This window comes from Nomascus leucogenys, chromosome 11 (genome assembly GCF_006542625.1).
Source record: "Nomascus leucogenys isolate Asia chromosome 11, Asia_NLE_v1, whole genome shotgun sequence".
Classification (NCBI taxonomy): Eukaryota; Metazoa; Chordata; class Mammalia; order Primates; family Hylobatidae; genus Nomascus; species Nomascus leucogenys.
Genome location: NC_044391.1, coordinates 114,627,888 through 114,646,993, shown reverse-complemented (window position 1 = coordinate 114,646,993; position 19,106 = coordinate 114,627,888). Strand labels below are relative to the sequence as shown.

At 37.2% G+C, this 19,106-nt stretch overlaps 1 protein-coding gene and 1 long non-coding RNA gene across 2 annotated transcripts in view; both read right to left on the bottom strand.

Moving 5' to 3' along the window:
• The window catches only part of OPA1 (OPA1 mitochondrial dynamin like GTPase), a 104,453-nt gene that overhangs the window by 8,171 nt on the left and 77,176 nt on the right, over positions 1–19,106 (bottom strand). The window lies entirely within an intron of this gene.
• Positions 6,780–18,275, bottom strand: LOC115837316. Its single transcript, XR_004032367.1, has 3 exons — positions 18,191–18,275; positions 17,001–17,005; positions 6,780–6,789 (listed from the first exon to the last, which is right to left on the bottom strand). It is a non-coding gene; the product is annotated as an uncharacterized LOC115837316 (long non-coding RNA).

Below are 19,106 nucleotides of genomic sequence, written 5' to 3'. Positions count from 1 at the left end.
AGTGATATTAGGACACAGAAGACAGCCTCCCTTTGAGAAGCATTCCTGGCTTACTCTGCTGTGATGTATCTACTATGTATTTCCAAATTTGGCGTTTCATTTGGTTCTCATACAACCTTGCAGGTATCATTGCTAAATATGAGGACGTTAAAGCCTGGAGAGTTAGCCTTGTCTACACTTCTCTGATTAAGAAACACACACTACATCTGCTACCACGTTTGTTTGACGCAGAGTCTTGCACTGTCACCCAGGAGTGCAGTGATGCAAACACGGCTCACTACAGCCTCGACCTCCAGGCTCACGCGATTCTCCCACCTCAGCCTCCCAAGTAGCTGGGACCACAGGCATGCAGCACCACACCTGGCTAATTTTTAAAATTTTTTTTTTGTCAAGATGCTGGTCTTTTGCCCAGGCTGGTCCCGAAGTCTTGGCCTCAAGCAATCCTCCCCACTCAGCTTCACAAACTGCTGGAATTACAGGGCGTGAGCTACTACACCCAGTCTGCTACCATACGTTAACTCATAATAACAAAGTAAAGCTCACAGTGACAAAGCAAATGCTGTTATTTTAAGTCTCTTTGGTCTTTTTTAAGTATTACCTTTGACTTAAAATAAGATGCATTTCAGGGAGAATCGCTTGAACCCGGGAGGCGGGGGTTGCAGTGAGCTGAGATCGTGCCACTGCATTCCAGCTGGCAACATAGCGAGACTCCGTCTCAAAAAAAAAAAAAGACGCATTTCAGTAAAAATCAGGGAACAAAATAGTTACTGACACCTCCTAAGTAGTCTATGACTAAGGATGACCAAACAGTACATAATATGCTATCATATGCTGATGAAAATTATGCCCTCTTGAGGAGACTAAATCGACACACACTTGGAGAAGCCCTTGGAGAACAATACAGGAGTACAAAATGGGCCCAAAAATGCTCAGCGTCTTCAGTGACTGGAACAAGGCCTGATCACTGCGTACGGTCAATCAATGATAAACGAAGTTGCCCAAAATATGGCACAGAAAATAAAGGCTGTGGTTTTCAAAGGGAAAAACTAACTTAGCTGGCTTCATGAATACTACACTAGTGATCAAGAGGGAGGAAGACAGGAAGAGCGAGAGCAAGCCTGGGAACAGGAGGCAAGATACACATAGATAATGAAAGTCAAGGAAAGCTGGTGGCTCACACCTGAACCAGACAAGCAACACAGAGCAGGATACTCGGGTCCAACAACACAAGTGGGAAAAGAAATCCCTTCACCTTAATGGTTGCATCTTATTATCAAGGCTGAAAGATGCTGGCTATGTATACATATTCACCTGCAGCTTTAGAAACTACATTCTGATTTCTTGCTTTTCAAGAAAGCTACATCACAAATAATAAGCAGAATTATTTCTCATAAATTCATTTATTTTAAATTTTGATACAAGTTTCCAAGAATGTCTGTATACTAACTGTGCCATCTGGCTGCCCAGAAAACCAAGTTATCCATAAACAATGAAGTTGAATGTTGGCAACAAAAACTTTCTACTTTCCGATCCTTCAAATTAATGCTTCAGTATCACAGTGCTTTCAAATTTCAAAAATATTATTGTAACTATTTCACCATTAGAAATTGCTTTGTCTCAGAAATATGTGTATGGATCAGCATGACTAATTATAAAGTAAACTCATATTTCCATTAAATATTTGAATTAAGTATTCACAAATAAAGAATAAAATTTGTGATTTACTTGGTAAATTAAACCAACTCAGGAAGGGATTAACAAACTGCTATTTCTGTTATACAGAAATAGCTACTTCTACGTGTAGTGAATACTGAGTCTACTTTCCATTTATCCAATGTTTACTTAAAAGATGAGCTATTTCAAACATCAATTCACTGTGCTTCTTGATTGAGTCATGAATATTCCCATAATCCCCAACTCATAAACCATCTCAGTGAATGAAGTTCCTTCTCTTTTTTCTTTTCTTCAGCTGACTTGACACCCATTCATGTTTTGGGTCTCTTTATCTCTACATGAAATGATACTCCTACTCTCATTTTCTTTTTGGGTCTTCTGATACTTGCTCTAAAAGTCTCAAATATAGACTAATCTGTAATTAGGTTTTGAATACACTGTGAATACCAAAAGGCCAAACCCGGGAGAAGGTTCACTTCAGTGGTTAATAACAGTTTAGAACAGGAACAAAGAACCACACACAAAACACTAACACATGCCCTGAAATAAACCTTTTAAAACTTTTGATGTTTTTAAAGAAAGCAAGCTGCCAACTTACTAATGCAGTGTACTTTAAGCAAACCACACATCCAAAGATCCAAATGTACCTTAATAGAACTGTTTTATAACATGCTGCATAAGCACTTTGTGTTAAGCTTTAAGACACCCTCTAAGTGAGATTCTACTGTAAAAAAGCTATTCACTACAGTACTGAAAAGTAAAGGAACGCTTCTTATTATGTAATATATATTGTTCATGAAAAGGTTTGCTTTTTATTAAACAATTACACTACATACTTGCCCTTTAGAAGTTCAGTATTTTAATGAATCTAGGGTGTGGGGGAAACAAAAAAAGGAAGAAAAGGTCAACAAGAAACTACACTCAAGATTCTCAAAACTGTAGTTAAAATCTTAGAGTTAGCCCAAGAAAAAAGGTGCATCTTTTACAGCTGATGAAAGTTGAACCAAAGAGATAGACAAAGGAATATGATTAAATCTAGCACTTGGATCTTCTGAATCTCAGTTCTGTAGATTTTTTTCCTTGAAATAGGCATGATTATTTTTTAACACTCAATGAAGACAAACAGAATACTCCTGCATGTTACAGAAGAAGGAGGCATCAATTCACATGTCCAGGAAAACTGTTAAAAAGACTGGTATAGTACTTTGAAAGCTGAGATTCCCAGATTTCTGGGGCCTGTAAAGGCTGGGTTAGCTCCACTGCTTCAAAAACTCAAATGGAAATCTTCATTTGGACTAGACACACATCCCCTCTCCTACTGATTGGGAACTCTAACTGGTGGTTGTATTTCTAAAGAGAAGAATGTAACTGCACTGTTGCAGACAAAATCTTCTGTAACATGGACTTCACAGGATTAATAATGAAAGAAACATTTGATGAAAATTTTTTTTAAGAATCCCTAGTCTAACACCTTTAATAATCTATGGGGCAGTTATTTTATATGATTTTTATAAAGCAGAGAACATTTTGTAATGTGTATCATTTAAAATATATGACAATGTGGTATTTGCCATTAACCTCATAACTGGATAAGTCACAGTCCTAGCTTTATCTATAAAATGAAGGAATTTGTCCAGGAGAATTCAAAGTCCACACTAATTTAAACTTATGATTAAAATGTATTGTTCTAATTCATTATATAACTTCATCTTGAAAAATTTTTGTTTATTCCTTAGTATCATTTATTGGATATTAATCCTCTAGTAAAATATATAACCACAAATTGCCACATCATTCTCATGGGGCTTCATAATTCATTTCGGAAAGATCATTTTTATTACGTATTTTTTCTGAGCATTAATGTGGAGAACAGCAAGGACTGCTTGTATAAATGCTCTACTTACCAAAAAGTCTGTCATTTAAAATCACTCAGCCCAGCATAGCACTGCTTGCTATGTAATAGATGTCCATGAATATTCATGCATTCATAGTTGAGTGATCTGACTTAAACAATACTTAATCATTAAAGGAGATTATTTAAAAATTGCTATTTTGTGACCCCCATAAAGTATAATTTAGAAAGAAAGTAACCTTAAGAAAGTCTGTGAGGTAAATTACAACTTATGCCTGCTGAATATATAAAAAGCTCCATAGCAATTTGTTGATAAATTCAGCTTTTTTTTTTTTTTTTTTTTTTTGTAACAGAGTCTCACGCCGTCGCCCAGGCCTGGAGTGCAGTGGCACGATCTCGGCTCACTGCAACCTCCACCTCCCGGTTTCAAACGATTCTTCTGCCTCAGCCTCCAGAGTAGCTGGGACTACAGGCACGCATCACCATGCCTGGCCAATCTTTTTGTATTTTTATTAGTGATGGGGTTTCATCATATTGGCCAGGCTGGTCTCGAACTCCTGACCTCGTGATCCACCCACCCACCGTGCCCGGTCAGATAAATTCAGCTTTAAAAAAAATAAACTCTTATAACACAAGCATTTCTACCAGGCTCCTTTTGGCTAGTACAATTAAAACCTCTTCAAATACTTTCTATATATTTTAAGGCCTACTCCCCAAAAGGCTTCGGTGTGAACATGAATTAGCCTTATACTTAGGCTTTTATACTTGTTAGACCACTCGACTTTCTTAAGTGGATGGCAATCCTAATTTTGGCTCAGTTATAATGATTATGGCTCTGACTTAACTAATAAAAAAAGTAGTACTTGGCTAGGCGCAGTGGCTCACACCTGTAATCCCAGCACTTTGGGAGGCTGAGGCAGGCGGATCACATGAGGTCAGGAGTTCAAGATCACCCTGGCCAACATGGTAAAACCCCATCTCTACTAAATATACAAAAATTAGCCAGGAGTGGTGGCGGGTGCCTGTAATCCCAGCTACTTGGGAGGCTGAGGCAGGAGAATCACTTGAATCCAGGAGGCGGAGGTTGCAGTGAGCCAAGATCATGCCACTGCACTTCAGCCTGGGTGACAGAGTGAGACTGTCTCAAAAAAAAAAAAAGAAAAAGAAAAAAAAAGGTAGTACCATTCCAGGTGCTTGTCAATGTCAACGAGTGTAAAATCTTGAACTTCTGGCTACCTGATATTTACTAAAAGGATCAGCTGCAAAAAGAAATAATATTTATGGGAGACCATATGGAGGACATACAGTTCCTCTATTTCTCTGGATACTATGTATTTTATCTTTAGATAAGCCAAACCAAAAAGCTACATGTTTGGATAGCATCATATTTTCCCTAGAACTGCACGTTAGCCTACACTAGAAACATTACAACAAAGGGCCCCGTGATAGTCATGATTATATGTAGCCATTAGATTCACTGTATCATCTAACTCAATGTCCATTTTAAGGGAAACTTCTCTCAGTTGTGCATACCAAGGAGACCCATGCTTCTCCTAAGCAACTGCTGTGTTGTTGTCTGATGGCCACCATGAATGATGGAATGACCTCTACTTTCCATTTTGTATCTACCAGCCACCCGGAAACTGAGGGCTAAATTTGCAGCTTACCTCTAGCAAAGTCCCAGCATACTTTGGAGATAGGCAAGTTTGGTTCTAGACTGCCACAATAAAGCGTATATCACAATAAAGTGAGTCACATAAGGTTTTTTGGTTTTCCAGTGCATTTAAGTTACATTTACAGTACACTGTAATATATTAAGTGTGTAATAGCATTATGTCTAAAAAGACAATGTATATACCTTACTTAAAAATACTTTATTGCTAACAAATGCTAAGGATCATCTGAGCCTTCAGCAAGTCATAATCTTTTTGCTGGTGGAGGGTCTGGCCCTGACGTTGATGGCTACTGACTGATCAGGGTGGTGGTTGTTGCAGGTTAGGGTGGCTATGGCAATTTCTTAAAATAAGACAACAATTGTAGTTTGCTGCACTGATTGTTTCTTCCTTTCATGAAATATTTCACAGTAGGATGTGATGCTGTCTGATAGCATTTTACCCACAATGGGTAATTTTGGGTAAATTTTACCCAAATTTACTCAAATTTTTCTTCTTTAAAAATTGGGAGACTATCTTCTCAAACCCTGCAGCTGCTTTATCTACTAAGTTTATGTAATATTCTAAATCCTTTACTGCCATTTCAACAATGTTCACAGCATCTTCACTAGGAACAGATTCTATCTCAAACCACTTTCTTCAAACTGAGACTGCCAAAAAAAAAAAAAAAGAAAGAAAAAAGAAACCACTTTCTTTGCTCGTCCATAAAAAGCAACTTTTCATCTGTTCAAGTTTTATCATATTACAAGAGAACTAATTCTAGTTCTATTGCTGTCTCTACCATATCTGCAGTTACTTCCTCCTCTTAAGTCCCAAACTCTTCAAAGTCATCCATGAGGGTTGCAATCAACTTCTTCCAAACTGTTAATGGTGACATTTTGACCTCCTCCCATGAATCCTGAATGGTCTTAACAGCATCTAAAATGGTGAGTCCTTTCCAGAAGCTTTTCCTTTTTTTTTTTTTTTTCCTAAATCCATCAGAGGAATCACTATCTATGGCAGCTAGGGCCTTAAGACACATATTTTTAAAATAATAAGACTTCAAGGTTGAAAGTGTTCCTTGATCCATGGACTGCAGAATGGATGTTGTGCTAGCAGGCACAAAAACAACATTAATCTCCTTGTACATCTCCCTCAGAACACTTGCTTGACCAGATGCATTGTCAATGAGCAGTAATATTTTGAAAGAAAACTTTTCTGAGCAGGTCTCAAGAGTTATAATATTCAGTAAACCATGCCGTAAACAGATGTGCTGTCATCCAGGCTTTTTGTTCCACTTTTAGAAAACAAGCAGGGTAGATTTCGCATAATCCTTAAGGGCCCTATGATTTTCAGAATGGTAAATTCTTTAGGTTGGCATCAACTTAGAGGTACCTGCTGCATTAGCACCCAAAAGGAGGGATAGCCTCTCCTTTGTAGCCCCGAAGCCTGGCATTGACTTCTCTCCAGCTATTAAACTACTAGATGGCATTGTCTTCCAATAGACGGCTATTTCATCTGCATCAAGAATCTGTTGTTTAGCATAACCACCTTCATCAATTATGTTAGTTAGATCTTCTTGATAACTTGCTGCAGCTGCTACATCAGCACCTTGCACTTTTATGTTGCAGAAATGGCTTTTTTCCTCTTAAACCTTATGAACCAACCCTTGCTAGCTTCAAATTTTATTCTTCAGCTTCCTCACCTCTCTCAGCTTTCGGAGAATTGAATAGAGTTAGGGACTTGCTCTGGATTAGGTTTTAGCTTAAGGGAATGTTATGGCTGGTTTGATCTTCTATCCAGACCAGTAAAACTTTCTGTGTCTCAGGCAATAAGGCTGTTCTGCTTTATCATTCGTGTGTTCACTGAAATAACACTTTTAATTTCCTTCAAGAACTTTTCTTTTGCATTCACAATTTGGCTAATGGCCCATTTTGGCTTTCAACGAACCTCCTTTACTAAGTTTAATCATTTCTAATTATTGATTTAAAGTGAGATATGGCACTCTTTCTTTCACTTGAACATGTAGAGGCCATTGCAGGGTTATTAGCTGGCCAAATTTCAATATTGTTTTGTCCTAGGGAACAGGGAGGCCCTGAGGAGGAGAAGAGAGACAGGGAATGTCTAGTTGGTGGAACAGCCAGAATACACACGTTTACTAAGTTCACTGACTAATATGGGCACAGTTAGTGGTACCCAAAACAGCTACAATACAAACATCAAAGATCACTGATGATAGATCACCACGACAGACAGAATAATAATGGAAAAATTTGAAATATTGCAAGAATTATCAAAATGTGACAGTGACATGAAGTGAGCACATGCTGTTGGGAAAATAGTGCCAACAGGCTTGTTCCATGCAGGGTTGCCACAAAACTTCTACTGTTAAAAATGCAATAACTGTGAAGTGCAATAAAGTGACATGCAATAAAATGAGGTCTGCCTGTCTGTAGAACCCTTGAGCATGCATTTTGAGGGGCACCAATTCTATCTTAAAGTTTACTTTATTTCACTTGCCTGGATTTTCCTTTTCTTTCAACCCAAATTTTTCACTTAGCTTTATCTTTTACGTACGATATATGTAAGCTGCCTCAAATTCCTTTGGAATATGCCAGGGAATTAATAAACAAACTAACAAGCTAGTCCATAGGAGATATATTATTAGCCAGCTGATTCACATAACACACCACAATATTCTAAAAGTGGTCATTTTACACTGGTAATAGTTTTTAAATCAGTAATTTAAGAACATTCTGCAGGGCCATAGAGGGACAATATTTGTTACATAAAACCTTGCATAAATAATTTCTGCATGGGAGAAAAAGTAAATTACTTTTATTTCTGCTGAATTCTTAGAAAACCCAATGATATCAGTATCTATTCCTATAATACTTATTTTCAGCAACAGAAGTAAAAGCATAAATGTTTATGGGATTTATGATCATCTTTTTAAATGTAAAAAATGAATAGATTTTACCATAAGATTACAATGATTTACTCTGAAATATTTTACTTTTGTATCCAATACATAAGATGCTCCACACTTAAATTACGACAAAAAACTTAAAAAGTTATTTTATATGTTAACTCATTAATGATACATTGTTTTCTCAAAGAAGAGTTACATTACATTATTTCAAAATGAATACATTCATTTTGCTCCCTGACAAAAATCGAAATATCGATAATACATTTTAAAAAATATGATTTAGGCAATTAATTGGGAAGACTAAAAAAGATCAGTAAAATATTCTTAGTCAATTAAATGCTTTAAAAATTCATCTTTTTTTCTTTTTCTCTTATTCCTAAAATTGTACTTTTCCCTGATTTAGTTAGGAGGAAAGCAGAAACGTTCTAAGAAAAGGAAAACCACCCAGGCAGCCCTTAAAGAGATAGGCATCATTTATCACCTGCAAAGACAGATTTATAAGAGGGCCCCTTCTGTTCCTTTAAGACTGCAAAACAGATGGGAAGTGAATGGACAGTCAATGGGACAAGAAAACACACGGGAGGTGCTGCTGTATGCATGTTCCCAGCATAAGAAGGAGGTCAAGATTGTAACTGCATGACTGGGTCCTGGAAAGGGTCTTTCTTCAAGCTGTTACAAAGACAAACACTGTTTCTCATCCTGCTGTCAAACTGTTATAAATATTGGTTTGTCAAAAGACCTTCAGTGCTGAAGCTTTAAAAAGGAGGCATAACAGACGAATGAATCATGAGAATGATTCTTAAACAGTCAGTTCATCACTGTAATTTTAAAAGTAAAAGAAAGTATAAGATCAGAGAATGTAATTCCGATTTATAAACCAAACTAAAAATTTATAAAAAAAGAAATTAAAAATTGTAGGTTTTAATAAAATTATGAATTAGGTGAGATGAAAGCAAAAATGAAATACAAGTTCCAACTCTTAAAAAAATGGTGTATTAGGATAAAGTATGAAACTTAGCACAAGAAGAACAGGTATTCACGTTAGGCTGATTTCAGAAGTTCTTGGTTTATCACTGAGTTTATCTTACAGAGGTGCTGTTTATCACAACTGAGTGAGAATCAGGCTCAGAAAAATAAAAATAACTTCTAAACTAATTTCATTTATTCCATTAAACTGGAAAATCACCTTTAAGTCACAATTTCTTTTCTATTGAAAAGAACAATCACAAAATTCAACTGGCACTGAGTATACACAGATTTATAAACCTAGAATTATCTTTTTTGAGGAATGAAAACATTATGTACCTCTTTAGGAGGCAAATTCATTGTTATAGATCCTTAACACATATTAAAAATCACACAAAAAAGAAGCCAAATTATATGAACTTGGTTGCCTATGGTTACCACAAACACAACCCCAGAGACTAATGATGAACAGAATACCTAAACAATTCTAAAAAAGTCCTATCTGTAACACATATGATTAGCCCCAGCTTTGCCATAAATATTTATGTAATTGGCTTAACCACTTACGTCAATGAACGTTAATTTCTCTATCTGAACAATGGGCATAATGCCTCATATGACTTTACAAGACACACATGGACAAGCAGAAGTTTTGTAAACTGTAAAGCACTACATAAATGTGAGGGCCAGATCCTAGAGTTTCAAGTAGGATATGGACTCCAAATTACCAAATGATGCAGTTACATGGAAGCATTTCCTTCCTTCCTTTCCTTCCCTCCCTCCCTCCCTCCCTTCTTTCCTTCCTTCCTCCTTCCCTCCCTCCCTCCCTTTCCTTCTTTCTAAGTTTTGAAATTTTTTTTCCCTTTATTTCTTCTTAAAAACAAAAACGAAAGTGGGATCTATGTGCAGAATGTGCAGGTTTGTTACACAGGTATATGTGTGCCATGGTGGTCTGCTGCTCCTAAGTCCTCTAAGTTCCCTCCCCTCACCCCCCACGCCCCAACAGGCCCTGGTGTATATTGTTCCCCTCTCTGTGTCCATGTATTCTCAATGTTCAATTCCCACTTATGAGTGAGAACATGCGGTGTTTGATTTTCTGTACATGGAAGTATTTTCTAGTCCTGAATGCATGCCTGGGTCATTATTTTCTCTTAAATTTTCAGTAATCTTGGGAAAAAATAATGTCAGTAGAAGTGAGACTCAAAGAGCTAACCTTTGTAATAGAGATTAGAGTTCACAGTAACTACTAGACTGCATGGAACGTTCAACCCATTAGTTTTAAGATGAAAATGACTTGAGCATCTTTGAAGAGAGAAAGGAGATATAATGAATACACAAGCACACAAAGGAAGGCCAGGTCCCAAATATAGGTATGGGATTACTGTTCAAAGGAGAGTGATTTTCAGTACATGCTATGCTACAATATGGCTTCCAGAATACTTGAACTATATAAAGTAATGGGTACTATAGGTTTCATTTTTAATAATGCTGCTTATTCCTCTTAATGAACATTTCTGAAATAAGTTTATATGAAGAAAATGAAAAAAATTTAGCCCACTGAGCGATGGGAAATTAAAACTAGGGGCGATGACAATGAGCTGAAGATGTGTGGGTATAAGAAGCCAACCTGAGACCTCTTCGTGAAAAATGTGTTCCAGAAATTATGTCCCTAGGACCACATTCAAAATTGTCTTAAACTACAGTGCTAATCTCTGGGTGGTGGCAATTATTTTTTAAAATTTTGCCATCTATAGTTTCTAATTTCCCACAATGCATATACACTAGCTCTGTCATAATAAAAAGGATGTTAAAAAAAAAACCCCTCAAATTCCAGTAGTGTACTTTGGTAAAGATCAGTCTAAAGACAGATCTGTACCTATGACACAGTCTATGAAGCAGTGCCAACAAAAGGAGAGACTAAAGATAAAAAGGCTTTAATTCTTGGCCCAGAAAAGAGATCTAACTGAAGTTAATACAAAACAGCAAACTTCTACTGCTCGGAATATTGAAACTAGAGAATAGATGAATGAGCTGTTCTAAGAGAAATTAAAATGAAATACTCTGTACACAGGAGGTAATAATGAAAGAATCTTAAATGGGTGATACAAGTGTGAAAACTGTGAGTTCAATAAAGATTTTGATTTATTTTCAGATGATAGATCTATGATGCATAGTTACAGGATATGAGAATTCACTGTGAATCCCCCAACCACTGAGGATGGTATCATGATTAGCAACGACCCTGTGGTCCCATGAAATGTCCCTCAGCATCACAACCAACAATAGGTTACTTGGAAAAATATCTGTTACGTTTAAGATAGAACACATCGTGTATTAGCTTCATCATTTCCATGAATAGGATAATTAAGACTATAACATTTCAAAGTAATTCTGAATCGTGCTCACTGGGGGAGAAGGGTTGTGGGAGACACAGTTTAGAAATGTACAAAATAGTGCAAAATTAAAATTCTCTTCACATCTAACTAATTTCTCCAACTACCTGGAGAACTGTACTTAACAGAGGTTACCAGTTTCATGTGCATCAATTCACCAATCCCTTAAGATTTCATATCTCGTTTAATTTTATTTTTTATATACTGTTGCGTAGTCCAACGAATTATTTTGTGATTAGGTTTTCAATTACTACATTCTACTTTTTCTATCAAATGTGCAAAAACATAATTTAAAAATAAAAACGCATAAGATAAAGTTTATTCCTAACTTTAAAGGTATTAGATCATTTGAGCCCAGGAGTTCAAGGCTGCAGTGAGCCATGATCATACCACTGCACTCTAGCCTGGGCAGCAAGTGACACTCTTCTAAAAAAAAAGAAGAAGAAGAAAAAAAAATTGTGCACTGGCCTTTTGAATACATTAAGAGTATTTTCACAATAGTATGTAAGTAAAACCTACTTTAAAATGATAAATGGCAAATTCAATCCATACATTATTGTAGAGAACATTCTTGTCTTTATTCTTAATCAGTTAAAACCTGAGTTTAAAGCAAAAGAATATACTTGCTAGTAAAGTGTTGATTACCAGCAGCACGTATAACATTATAGAAAAGAAAATGTTCTTTTACTCTTGTACTAATTTATTGATATTCTTCAACGGTGACTTTTTTTTTTTTTTTTTGAGATGAGTCTTGCTCTGTCACCCAGGCTGGAGTGCAGTGGCGCGATCTCGGCTCACTGCAAACTCCGCCTCCCAGGTTCACGCCATTCTCCTGCCTCAGCCTCCCCAGCACCTGGGACTACAGGCGCCCGCCACCATGCCCGGCTAATTTTTTTTGTATTTTTAGTAGAGATGGGGTTTCACCGTGTTAGCCAGGATGGTCTGGATCTCCTGACCTTGTGATCCGCCCGCCTCGGCCTCCCAAAGTGCTGGAATTACAGGTGTGCGCCACCACGCCCGGCCATAACGGTGACTTTTAAAGACAGACTTAGGCCATGAAAAATGTACTTCATTCTAAAAGACCCATTTTGAGTCTCGATTTTCTCATCAATAACCTGGAAACCACACTACTCAGGTGCTGTCATGTGGAATTCTGTGTGTAAATAACTACTTCTCAAACACAGAGGACTTTCCTTGAGGATTACTATATCTTTGTATAAACTCAGGTTTTTTTGTTTATTTGTTCTCTTCCAACACAAAGCAGAGCCTACTTCATCTATACAGACTCAAGGTAAAAATAATTCTTCACTATCTTCCCTAGTTGCTTTAATGTGTTAACCACCTTACTATAAAAAAAAAAGTATTTTACAAAGCCCAGATTTCTAAAATTGCCACATTTACCATGAAAAGGTACCTTAAAGAGTTCAAGTATTGCTACCATAAAACAAATGTTACTTATTCTGCAGTGAAGAGGAAAAAAAAATCAATGTTTCTGTCTCTCAAACATACACATTTCTACATCATATAATCATTCCAAAAAGTACTTGACTGTATTCCAATAAACTTAAAAATTCCTAATAAACAAAAAAAGTTATTAAAGTTTCCTGGTGAACTGGGTAGACTGGCATTAGGAAACCATTGGTGATCTATCAATAAATGGTTTTGATATAGATGAAAGCCAGACTGCAAGATATTAGAAAGGGAGTGGGCAGAACAGGAGTGAATGCCACAAATGCAAGCTGCTCTGTAAGAGAAATGAGCAGTAACTTTCTGGCAAGACAGAGTAGAAGAAAGTTTCCTTGGGATGAAAAGTTAGTTCCCCCCAACTTTGTAAGTCAACAGAAGGGGGCTAATGAGCAGTCTGTATTACAAGATCACAATCGAACATTCAGTAAACGTGTACAGTACAATATGTAACACACAAGGTATGGGGAATTTATGAATGAACCAAATCACTTTGGCAGAAGGGATCGACCATGATAGACATGAAAATGTTTTTCTTCTTTAAATGGTTATTTTCGTTGATTTACAGTTGCCTATAGTGAGAAGCCTCTATTCTCCTCAATTAAACAACACTGGCAGTATCTGAGTAAGGTTTTTAGTCACTGAAGGAAGGTAAATAAGCAGGTGGGATAAAAATACTGGGTTAGGTTGAAGTGATGATGATATAGAAGAGGTGCAGTGACAGAAGTGCATAAAAAGAAAGGGAAAAGGTTGCCTCGAGATGAGTTAAAAGCCAGGAGAGATGAAATGGTGTTGTGAGCGCAAGAAACAGAGCAACAGTACTGAGATATGAATGATGCTGCCGGGATGCTTCGAGTTCATGTGTTCTCTCCGGGACACCCTGCTCTATTCTTGATTGGGTGTTTTTTTGTTTTTTTTTTTTTTTTTTCTTAAAAAAAAAAATCTCCTCTGAACCTACATACCTAGAATTCTATAACTTGGTATCACCCTCTCTTCCTTTAAAATTCATTTTCTTTGGTTAAGTCTACAGAAACAAAAAGAACAACTAGTGCAGATGCAGTTCAGACTGCTCACCAAATTTTCCAAAGTGACGTTGTGTCTCAGACTCTACAAATGAATGTATGTTAATTGTATCCCAATTAATAGCATGAGAAATTGTCTTGCTATGCACTGAAAGAATTCTCTGGAGTGCCAGCTCAGGGGCAGATGGGTACATGGTGATGGGGAATGGCAAGAATCACCTGTGCAGCTTTGTCAAAATACACATGGCAAAGCCCCACCTCCGCAAACAGTTTTAAACACATCACTTCCCCTTTCTACAATTTTCAGTTCCAAATTCCGAGTACAATAATCTTTCTAGGAAAATTTCCATCTCATACTACTTCACAGACAATATTCTCATCCGTAACAACACTCAAGGGTATGGCAAGTATGGGAGAAGTGTCAGAATGTGAAGTCACTGTAGAAATTAAGTTCCAGGGTACCTTGATGTTTTCTTTTCTAAATGTGAAGAATAAAATCATTCTGCCTACCTCAGGGTTCTATTTAGCTATGTTCTGACTACTTTTTGTTTAAGTTTCCACATGGCATAGAGATTTCTTATAACTATCCTATAAATTAGAATTATATTTTGGAGTCAGTGAAAGGATCTTTTTAGATTTAAGCAGTTGTGATACATTTCTAATCCTAGCTTTTAAAATGGCAGTATTAGGTCACCTTGCTGCTGCTCCCTTTTAGTACTGTAATTTCAAAAATGCACTAATGCATTTGTTTTCTCTCACTAAATGATATTATGAAGAACAAAGTTTTCATTTAAAACATGATTTGTTGCTGAGGTGGCTTCCTGAAAAAAGAAACTTCCATCTATAGCCTAGATTTCTAAGTTTTAGAATCTCATGCAGACCTAAATAAAAAGGTGGTCTTTGCTCCTTTCTAATTATCAAGAGAAAGCGTAGGATGAAGGATAAGAGGAGACTGGGAAAGCGAAGAAACACAAAGACAAGCCCCAACAGCATTGTCTACTCCCAAGAGAAACAAACTTTAAGTTTCAAGAAACAATTGCTCGCTGTCTGGGAGATGCTCAGGCATCAAACAATAAAGAACAGTCAACAGAGGCAAGAGGCCGAGCACGCTGCTGCGAGCCCGACTCTCTAATCCCCACAAGCTCCAGTAAAAGGGCCAGCTGTTGCCACCTCGCGTAGGGAGTCAGCAGAGCAAATTAACTGTGGGAGGAAAAAAAGCTGAGGATATTGGAAAATTCTAATTTACCAGCCTCTTTAAGCTATACTGCTTTTAACATTAAGGATATCAAACTATACCATTAAAATAGGCCTGTACAATGGTAGCCCAAGTGAAGGAATTTACCACTGTTTTCACATTTTATTGGGAAATGAGATACAGCTCTGAAGTATTCAGTCTACTAAAGTGTATCTTCTCTCACATAAAGAACAAGAAATAGGAAGAAATACACTGCAACTTCTAATAAGTTGCATTTTCAATCCAGCTCAACAAAAAGCCTCAACTTAAAATAACAGCCACCATTATGCTCAATTAAAGATTCTATAGATTTTATTAATATACGTTATAGCTGAACTTTAGGATTCTAAGTAGGAACACAACCTCACTGAAAAACTCTAAATATGGGGCAATTTAGACACTTACCCATGGTGGAATCTGATAAAGTATATCTAGAGACATGTTTACAAGTCATATAAAGAAAATTAACTTCCCTTGGTTTGCTTAGTGGTTTCATGCACACTGTACTCTTCATTTACTCAGATGTTCTATCAAAGTTTTCATACAATTTGAAAGATGCTTTTATTATAGGAAGTACCTGTGGTAATAATGATTATCTTCATCATTATCATCATCACTAACACGTACATCTCTCCGATCAACTCTGTGAAGGACACTGGTAACTATAGAAGCTTCTCAATATAAAGGAGAATTTTATGTAATCATATTTTCCAAAGGCTTGAGTTTTTTCCTCCCTCCCAAATTATTTTGGCACAGTAGTTAAAAGACCCAGGCCCAAATCTCAGCTTTAGCATCTACTACCTATGGGTTTCTAACCCTCCATTTCATCTGTAAAATGAGAAAAATAAGTACGTAACTCAAAAGTTGTGAGAATCAAATGAAAATTCACATAAAGCATTTAACCTAATATCTGGCACAAGAAAAGTATTCAAATGTTATTTTACATTCATAAACAGTTTCAAGTTTTTACACAAAATTAAAAGGAATTTATTGTAAAATAAGGAGAAAAGACTCCTTAGGTTTTTTTTTTTTTTTTTTGAGATGGAGCCTCGCTCTGTTACCCAGGCTGGAGTGCAATGGCAGTCTCGGCTCACTGCAACTCTGCAACTTCCGCCTCCCGGGTTCAGGCGATTCTCCTGTCTCAGCCTCCTGAGTAGCTGGAATTACAGGCACCCGCCACCATGCCCAGCTATTTTTTTCTATTTTTAGTAGAGATGGGGTTTCACCATGTTGGCCAGGCTGGTCTCGAACTTCTGACCTGAGGTGATCCACCCGCCTCGGCCTCCCACAGTGCTGGGATTACAAGCGTGAGCCACGGTGTCTGGCCAAGACTCCTTAGGTCTTAGAGCAATCTAAATGATCAGTAATGCCCCTTGAATGTGTCAGTATCATTGAGTCTCTGATTTCATGCACAGAGAATAAAAAGTGTAACAGGCTTTAGCGAACAAGAGTTCCAAGCAATTTCCATGAAGGTCCAAAACCTCACGATAACCTAGTAAACGGTGGATACAATGTTCATAGAACAAACGACAAATTCCACACTGTACTGGTGAAACTTGGCTTAGCAGCAAACACTACTGCCAATTGTTATTGGTGCCCAGATACTTAGTTTCTGAGGTAGAATGGGGCGAAAAACAAATTCCACTTATGATGGCAATTATAAGATAGATTTTATGAATCATAAAATAGATCATAATAGAACAACTTTGAATTGAGCCATAGCATACCAATCTTCATCTCTCTAAAGAAAGTATTCTAAAGTTGTAGTCTATTTCAATAAACAGATCGGACACATTATTAAAACTTAACACTGGGACTCCAAATAGATTTTATCTAAGTTGACACCAAACTTAAAATATCTATTTAAAAAATCCTTTGAAATTGAATTTTCTACAAAATCAAAAGAATTTCATGAAGTCCTAATGGGCATATTTTAACACCGGACAATTCTAAGTATGGGTACATACTGCAAACAAGAAATTAAGGTAGAAAAATCAGCTGCATATCCTATTAGATTATCCATGAGGTAACTCAGTCTTTCAGTGTCTTCAGGGATGATGTTTTCAAAAATCTCGTTTTCTCTAAAGTACTTTCACATGACCCTAATCCATTATTAGTTATCAAAACAAAATTAAACCTTTTTTTAACCTTTTATGCGAAAACAATTTCAGACTTACAGAAAAGTTGCAAGACCACTACAACAATCATATTTTTCCTGAAACATTTGTTGTAATCATGCGTTATCATCCCCAAATATTCTACTGTGTATTAGCTATGAATAAGGGTATTTTCCAAAATAATGCCAGCTTAATCAAAATTTAAAAATTAACACTGATTTATTACTACAATGGAACCCTCAGATCCCCTTCAAATTTCACTAACTGGCCCATTAATGTCCATAGAGCAAAACGATCCAATCTAGGATCACACATTGCATTTAGTTTTAAGTCTCTTCCAACTGGAGCAGCTCTTCACTCTTGCCTTGTCTCTCATGATCTTGATGCATTTGAAGATTACAGGCCGGTTACTCTGCAGACTGTGCTCTAACTTGGGTTTGTCTCATGTATTGTTATGACTGAATTTAAGTTCTGCATCTTTGGTAAGAAGATACTAGAAGTACTTCAGGAGTCTTCTTGCATTTTAGAGGATGGCATATGGTTTTGATCTGACCATTACTGATAATATTAACTCTGACCACCTGCCAGCCTTCATCCACTGTAAAGTTCCTCTTTTCCCTCTTGTAATTAGTACATATTTTCTGAGAACATATTTTGTGTGATGACATAAACATCCCTTTTTGCATCACTGGTTTTATTCCCTTATTTATATAATTACCAATGTATGGATTCCTATTTCATTCAATGAGTTACAATTTGTTACTGTCATTATTTTGGGGCCCAAATTGTCCCCAGCCTGGCCAGTTGGAGCCTCCTTCAGAGGGTTTGTGTGACCTGCTGACATCTCATCATCTTTCAAGCACTCCCTTCCTTTCTACACCCACAGGCTCATCCTGTCCCTTCCCTCCTCCAGCTATGGAATCCACCGTATCTCCAAAGAATCCTGGAAGAGCCTCTCCTGAGACAAAATCATATGAGCTCCTTTTTCATTTCTTCAATTTTCTTAACTAGCTTTATGGTTTCATTTCAATAGCGAACATAGTATATCTTCTCCAGGATGTGAAAGAAAAATGTATTACTACTACTTATGTACTCATCTTAAACGGCAGTCAGGGCTGGGCATGGTGGCTCACGCCTGTAATCCCAGCACTTTGGGAGGCCGAGGCGGGCAGATCACGAGGTGAGGAGATCGAGACCATCCTGGCTAACACGGGGAAATCCCATCTCTACTAAAAATACAAAAAATAAGCCAGGCGTGGTGGCGGGTGCCTGTAGTACCAGCAACTCGGGAGGCTGAGGCGGGAGAACCGCCTTGCAGTGAGCCGAGATCGCGCCACTGCACTCCAGCCTGGGCGACAGTGGGAGACTCCATCTCAAAAAAAAAAAAGGGGGGGGGGACGGGGATTCTCCAAAGTAATGAAATGATTTAAAATCGTACAAGCTTAAAACTGGCAAAAAATATGAGTGCATCAACATTTTAACAATCTATACAATATTCTGTAACATGTTGAAACTGTAGTAAAAACTTGATTGCCTCCCTTTCTCCAAATCCAATCAATCAGCCAACACACTATGTTCTAATTGAACGGGCTATACTAGAAACTTTGATCCTTATAATACATTAATAAGTTAAATTTTGAAAGTTTTCTGGCTGAAGTATCCATGACCCTATTCCGAAGTGTCAGACCAAAGATAAACAGTAAGGAAAAGGCACTCTCCAGAGTCTTTTCCAGCTAATGGAAAAGTCATGGCTCATCTCCTTAAGGGTGACTGATGCAGCTGAGTCACTGGCAAAACCCT